Raw genomic sequence first — 6,769 nt, 5'->3', positions numbered from 1 at the left:
CCCACCCACATAGGTCTGTAACCACATATAATAAGATAATAATAATATAAGAAAGATCAGACTTCATCATGACTTCAGCTCCATTCAAAGCTTTAGGAGGCTTCATGGCCTCCATCACTCCATAAGACTGTTCCATCTGTTCTGCATCTCTGATATGTGCTGGGACGTGGTCGCTTGGATGTTTCAGTGCAGCTCATCTAGTAATAATGTGTAACACATATATGAACATCAAGCTGATCATGTCATGCTAAACTGAGTCCTTGGAAGAGCAGAAGCTGTGAACGGGCTTCATGGAGCATTGGTAGCGCGCCTGACTTCAGATCAGAAGGTTGCATGTTCAAATCATGTCAGGGTCACTGGTTTTATGTAATTTAGTCCTCTTTCTGTTCACACCAGGTCCACTAGAGCTCTCAGACTCCTCCACTGCACTGAATTCTGGGTAGTTTTCACTTGAAGCAGAATGTCGGCTTTCTCCTGTGTTTTCTGGTTAAATTACTGCACATTCAGGGAAAATAGAGTTAGAGTTAAACAGAGCAAAAAATCCTGAGTTATTGATCTGCGTTCGTTTAGAGAGCCGCAGAGAGCAAGTGTGAAAACACCCTAAATTTGAATCTTAAGTGGGACCAACACTCCCCCGAGTAGCTTCTTCAGTTCTGCAGTGACAATGTTCTTCCTCAGCCAGTTGTTGTCTTTGTCTTGTTGTCTGTGGGTCTTGTTTTTGTGGCTTTGATGACAGCCCAGCTGGGATAGTCACAGGTTTGCAGGGCCTTCCTGATGTGATGTTGCTCCTTCTTCTTCTCCTCTGAGCTGGTCGGTACAGTTTGAGCTCTGTGCTGCAGCCATTGCGACAGCCATCGCACCTCAGAGTGATCCAGCAGTGCCTCATGTTCAGCAGCATACAGTGAGCCGCTTTAATCTCTGGATTGACAGACTTTATCTGCGCAATAACCTACAGAACAGAAAGTCTTCCAAAATATCTCCTTTCCGGGGATAGCACACCAAAACTATCAACTGAGCAGCACTGGAGATGCTCTGCTCTGTCGATTCATCCACCTGAAAGGAAAATTTCTTACATGATCGCAGTCTATCCAGCAGCTTTGCCTGAATGTCAGCTGAGAGATCTTCTGCTCTCCTCCTCACCATGTCATTTGAAAAAGGTACAACTTTCAGTTTATTAGCTGCCTCTGTGCCAAGCAAAAGCTCACACCAGTCACATCTCGTACGGTCACAAAGCCGGGGGCAGCGATGCTGTTTTCCGGGATGTCTGAGTGCAGTCCTTTTTTCTAGCTCTCAGGACAGGAGGTGCAACAGGTATCCACCCTGAAGGACGGCATCACAGGAAGTTAAAATGCACTTCGACTCTGGTGGGACTCGAACCCACAACCTTTGAATCACTTCTCCTGTGTTTAACTAGAAATCCAATGCGCTATCCATTGTGCCACAGAGCCACAAAGCAGTCCATTTTTTTGTCCTCGAATGAAAGGCAGAAATCCGGAATAAGCAGCAGCATTCCAGAATAGTCATCAGTATTCCGGAATTATACGTAGAATTCAGGAGTAACAGTCAGTATTCTGGCAAGTCAGCAGTCCAGAAGGGAAGGTAACATCAACAGTGGCTCAGTGGTAGAGCAGGGTTGTGTCCTTTACCCACATTGCCTCCAGTGCTGGTCATTGTATGACACTGCTTGGCAGCAGCCTTAAGCAATTTCCCTTCTGGGATTATTAAAGTATTTTTTTTTAAAACGTCAGCATAACAGAGGTTACAGCATCACTGAGTTTCCCCTCAGGGAAGCTGCTTTTTACTGCCACCCCTGGATATATGCAGTCCAGTGCGGTCCAGTGAGGCATGCTCTGTTCTGTACAATGGAGAAACCAAACAACTACTCCAAAAACTGGCCTTCAATGTTTGTCAAAGTTTGTCTTCAAACAAGATGCTTATGTTTAAGGCAAAAGCTGTGACAGAAACAAGTTTTTCTTCAAAGATGGCTTGCCACTCCATTGTGCTCTGAACACGTGGGTTCGAATCCCATCCTCATCGTGTTGTGTTTTAAGTTCAACAGTAAAAACTATGGACAGAGCTTCCGAGACATCGCCCATTTGTTTCTGAAGAGCCGCTTTGAAGCTCGGTGGGAGGCTCTGGGACACTCTGATCACCACCATGTTTGCAGCGTTGCGTCCGCCAAAACTCAAAATACGGACAAAGAGGGGTAGCACTAGCAGAGTTTAGGGGGGCGGGCAATCGTGGAAGCAGGAAACTCGTGCTGTGATATGGCAACCGTCTGTCGCTCAAGCGCCAACGCTCATAATTATGCGTGATTTTAAGTCTGAATACAATCCCACAGCAGCTCATCAGCTGGGTAAAACTCACAAACAATAGCACTAAATGTTTCCATAATTACCTGTGATGATCTGGCTGCCTGTGCCAGGTGTGTCTAATGACTGGCTAACAACTATGAGACTGCTGGTAGACAGCCCATTGTTCTTGCTGTTAGCATGTGACTTGGAGTGAAACTTCCTGGGAATGGATGAAATCACTGCATTGTATGTGGTAGAAAGATGAGGCCACCACCTCGAGAAGGTTTTTCCAGCTTAACATAGATGGCTTCCTTGACTTCCTCTCTGTCTAAAATGTGAACATTGTTGTCCTGAAAGGAGTGTCCCTTCTCTTTGAGGTGGAGGTGAACAGCTGAGTTTTGTCCTGAGGAGGTGGCTCTCCTGTGCTGAGCCATTCTCCTGTGGAGTGGTTGTTCAGATCAGAGCATTCCTCACTGCACTGGACTGCATATATGATATTGCTGTGTTTCTCCCTGGGAGTTTTATCCTTTGGGTGTACCAGTTTCAGTCTCAGGATTGTCCTCCAGTGGAGACTGCAACCTTAACACAGCGCCTTGGACGAAAAGCAGACTTGCAGAATGAAAGGCAGCATTTCGGAATGAAAAGCATTCCAGAATGAAATTCAAATTTCCGGAATGAAAAGCAGAAATCTAGAATAAGTGGCAGCATTCCAGAATAGACATCAGTATTCCAGAATGATAGGCAGAATTCCCAAATAACACTCTGTATTGTGGAACAGAAGTCAGCAAGACATCATTCTGGAATGAAAAGCATCCCAGAATGGAAGAAAGCATTCCCAAATGAAAGGCAGAAATCTAGAATGAGAGCATCCTGGAATAGACATCCATCCACCCACTCCAGAATAATAGGCAGGATTCCGGAATGGTAGACAAAATTCCGGAATTAAACCCCTAACCCGACAGCGGCCTGTGACGTCATGGAAGTCAGCATTCCGACATGGAAGGCAACATTCCGGGACAAAAGTCAGCAAGACAGCATTCTGGAATGAAAAGCATTCCAGATTGAAAGGCAAAAATCTAGAACGAGCGGCAGCATACCAGAATAGACATCCATCCATGCCAGAATGGTAGACAGGATTCCAGAATGGTAGACAAAATTCCGGACTTAAATCCCTAACCTGACAGCAGCCTGTGACGTCATCCAATCAGAGCCAGAGACTGAACCTCCTTAAGGGCAACAGTGGCAAGAAAAAACAGGAAGAACCCCTGTAGGTTTGGTGTAATGTCTCATCATATCAGATGAAATCATCCAATTGGCTTCTGTGGTCTGGGTTAGAATCTAAGTCAGTCAGTTTCTTCCCCACTGTCCAACATTTCCAACATTTGACCAATCACGGTGGACAAATGTTGGAGCAGAGAATCAGTATGGCGCATACCGGTCGTCATTCATTCTGCACTAGCTAGCGAGAAAAACAGTCGGTACGGTAATTAAACACTTGCTACAGTGCCGTGTGACACTAGTTTATGTTTGTGTGTCATGTAAACTCTTGTACTGTGTTGACGTTTTTATAGATTTGTTGAGTTACGGCCGTTACACAAAGTGGATTTTGTTTTGCCACTCGGTGCTTACTAATGTTATTTAAGGTGCAGTGTTTTAAACCTGAGAATCAAAGTATTTCCACCCACGTTTAAGCACTACCACATAAGTAATGTTTTTATTTAGATTTTATGGTGTATTGCCATATAGAAATGTCTTCCTGTAAATAAACATTGTCCCTTAATGCCTATTACCTATAGAGAAAGGCCACTCAAGGCAACGGCATTCTTTGTAATATTTTATTTTATATTGTTGTGAGGACAGCGGGGGTCGGGTGATCTATTTTGCCAGCTGACATGCTGTGGGTGAAAGGAGACGAAGGACTGTCATCAGGGGAGGAGAGACGCCAAGGACAGCGGTGGCAGACAGGTGAAGGAAAACGGGAAAACGGGGAGAGTAAGAGGGACCCGTGATGCGAAAAAAAAATACGGACAATAACCATTTTTTTATGGACAAGGATCGCCCAGGGAGAGAGAGGATCCCGCGTGGGGTTCACCAGGAGGAGTTTTTTGTTTGTTCGTCTGTTTGCCTGTTACTTTTTGATTGGGACTGAAGGGACATTTATTTGTAAATATGGGTCGGATTACAGCGTTATTTGGGATGTAAGAAAATATGATTTTGAGTTAATAAACCCGAAACAGTCTCATTCAAGTGTCTGTGGTCTGTATTATGCAACAAAGGTAAATAGAGTACAACACGGGAGAGTCCCTGCTTAATAGTAACACTCCGTTTACTTTAGGCAGACTGTTAAAACGTTTATCCATATGTCCATTTGTAAAAATGATGCCAAAAATGTAGCAGATGCAGATCAACACTAGCATTCCTGTGGTTGCCGGTTCGAATCCAAGCTGTGGTCCAAAGTAAAATCCTAAAAGTGTCAATTTGAGTTTCTGCATCCTGAAATACGTACATAAATTAGATATGTTTCCACAACTTTCCTTTCTTTTTTCATTTTTCCCTTTTCCCCTCTTTTTCCTCTTCTTTTCTTCTCCCCCCTTCTCCCCCCTTCTTCCCCATCTTAGACGGACGAATGTTCCCCAGCTTGAACGCAGCGCCTTGGACCGCTCGGCCATCCTGACACTGATGTGGACAGACTGAGAGTGTGTCTGTCTATGCTATCTCAACAAGTCTCAAGTCTTGAGCCAGAGATGAGATTTTTCATCTGGTCACCACATGATGAATCATTCTGACTATTGTAGTACCTTGAGATCTGCCTTTCCCAGGTGTTTTGTCCTTAAGGTGAAGCAGTCTCTGCCTCAGGGTGAAACTGGGTTTGAAATGTGCTGGGACGTTTTATCCTTTGCCTCCTCACTGCACACCAGTTGCTCTCGGTCCAGCGTTTTTAAAATGATAGTTTTTGGAAGTGTCAGATGGACTGTGCCAGGGTTTGGTCCTCAGACAGTCAATATAAATGGCAGCACTCTGACTGGTCAAGATGAACTTTTTCATAGAGCTCGTTGTTAACACATCAGACTTGTTAAGTGTAAACGATGGAGGGGCATAAAGTGATCTTGGAGATGAAAAGAACCGTTGTTGGCAGGATTCGAACCTGCACGGGGAAACCCCAATGGATTTCTAGTCCATCGCCTTAACCACTCGGCCACAACAACCGGCGAAAGGTAACGATGAAGAGTCTGATGACCCAGGTTGGTTCTGTCCATGAGTGCATGGTCTTGTCCAGTTTGGTGTTGGCTCTCCTTTACTTGTTTTCCATTTCATTCGCAGGTTTGATTGTTCACACCTGTGATCAGTCATCAGCCAATCCTGCTGCAGCTTCCATCTAGTATATGTGTCCAATGGAAGCTGAGCAACATGTCAGCTACACACATAGAAACACTACACATAGTTTGTCATATAAATAACATGGATTGAATCATGTTGTACAGTCAATGGAAACAAAAAGCACTGAGAGTGGTGCTGGTAGTGCAGCAGTGGATGGAGGCTGAAGTGCTGCCACCTAGTGTCAATATTTGGTATTACTCTGACTACATATTCCACCTTTAACTCTCTGCCATATATACTGTGCCATGTGTGAAGTGATAATAAAATGTGAATGTGAATTTATTGTAAAGAACTTTACTTATTATCCCTGTTACAAGCAGTGTGTGTTGACCTATTACATACATATTTTATAGCTTTTCATATTTTAAGCTGTTTGGAAGCCGCTCTGTTGAAGTTACTCCCTCTCTCCCTCTCTCTCTCTCTCTCTCTCCCTCTCTCTCTTTCTCCTCTCCCTCCCTCTCCAGCCTCATCTCCTCCGTTATCAATTGTCAGGTTTCTTCTGTTTCCCTCTGCTCCTCCTACAACAAAATGACAACAGGCAGAATGACCGTTTGATATAATAACCATAATATTGCTCCTCACGTGAACTATATTTTATACTATACTACAGTAAACAACAAGAAACAACATTCAATCAAAGCGTTTAGTTTACAGCGCCTCGTGTCAACAGGACGTCATGTTTGTAAATATAAAACTCATTTTTTTATTGCCGCTGTCACTACTAGCATTTTAAAAATCCCTCGAATTACTGCCCTTTACTTACATTTAAATGTGAATTCGGCACTCCTGCTGGTGCTGGTGCCGCTGCCGCTCGCTTGGTCCGTCATTGTACTATTGGACAAAAAGTAGATCCTCCAAATTCAGGCAAAAGGAGGACGCATTTGGAGGACGCATTTGAAGGACCCAGCCTTTGCGCAGCGTTGTGACGTACGTGGCCTTAAAATGTGTCCCTTAATTGGGACACAGCTTATGAAACCTGTAGTAATATACAAATGGTCCACCAGAGGGAGCCAGCGTGAGTATATATATATAGTGTCCACCAGAGGGAGCTACATAATAATTCTATGAGAAGGGCCTACTATGAAACCTGTAGTAAT

The 6,769-nt window shown here is 44.2% G+C and overlaps 2 non-coding genes across 2 annotated transcripts; both read right to left on the bottom strand.

Moving 5' to 3' along the window:
- Positions 1 to 1,356: 1,356 nt before the first annotated feature.
- trnar-ucu (transfer RNA arginine (anticodon UCU)) lies at positions 1,357 to 1,448 on the bottom strand. The gene is given in 2 exon segments: positions 1,357 to 1,392; positions 1,412 to 1,448. It is a non-coding gene; the product is annotated as a tRNA-Arg (tRNA).
- Positions 1,449 to 5,418: 3,970 nt separating this feature from the next.
- Positions 5,419 to 5,500, bottom strand: trnas-aga (transfer RNA serine (anticodon AGA)). Its single transcript has one exon. It is a non-coding gene; the product is annotated as a tRNA-Ser (tRNA).
- Between the last annotated feature and the right edge of the window lie 1,269 nt (positions 5,501 to 6,769).

The sequence above is a fragment of the Parambassis ranga genome, unplaced genomic scaffold, assembly GCF_900634625.1.
Source record: "Parambassis ranga unplaced genomic scaffold, fParRan2.1 scaffold_22_arrow_ctg1, whole genome shotgun sequence".
Lineage (NCBI taxonomy): Eukaryota > Metazoa > Chordata > Actinopteri > Ambassidae > Parambassis > Parambassis ranga.
Note: the sequence above shows the minus strand (reverse complement) of the source record. Positions and strands in the feature narration are given on the sequence as shown.